Source organism: Apium graveolens, chromosome 9 (assembly GCF_009905375.1).
Source record: "Apium graveolens cultivar Ventura chromosome 9, ASM990537v1, whole genome shotgun sequence".
In the NCBI taxonomy this organism is placed as follows: Eukaryota; Viridiplantae; Streptophyta; class Magnoliopsida; order Apiales; family Apiaceae; genus Apium; species Apium graveolens.
In genome coordinates this window covers 186,135,161-186,135,853 of record NC_133655.1, presented here as the reverse complement: position 1 = coordinate 186,135,853, position 693 = coordinate 186,135,161, and positions in this window count along the sequence as shown.

Sequence of the window (693 nt, the reverse complement as noted above, 5' to 3'; positions counted from 1 at the left end):
TTGCTTTTCTTCCTCCGTGCCCCTCTCTCAGTTTTGTCTTGGTCAAACGTGAACAAAAAAAGAAGATGAAACTGAAAGGAGGTATATATTTAAAAGCTAAAAAAATTCCCCCGCTTTCCAAGAAAATGAACCATCAAAACTATACAAACTAATGATTATGGGACCCACAAAAGGAAAGAGGACGGGCCCGTGTAGCCCACTCCCCCTCAAAACTCATGCCTTTTAGTAAAAGGCATTATAGGACACGCTGCTTCCTCCTCACCCCCTTTAATAAAACTGCATAACCGCTCTTATTAACTTCTTAAAAAGAAGAGAAGTTATTATTATTTTTAAGTAATTAAAGTTCATTTAGGACAGACCCAGTTCCCCTTCAAAACCGGTAGCTTCCTAAAGAAAGTTACACTTACGGAGGGGGCATCTGATGGCATTAGATATATAACCTCCTTATGACCATGATCATAGGAACTGTAATTATAATGACTCATATACTTTTATATTATTTAAAAGTATAATTATTAAATAAATAGTTAAATAAAATATGTGTATTAGTTTCGATCGCTATGTGTTGTTTTATTATGATCTCTGTGTGAATTAGGGTGTACCGGGTTGTTTGTGTAATTAACTATTGAGTAGTATTGAATCGTTTATACTTTTAAAAGTGAATTTAGTGCAAATTTATTTGCATAAATATTT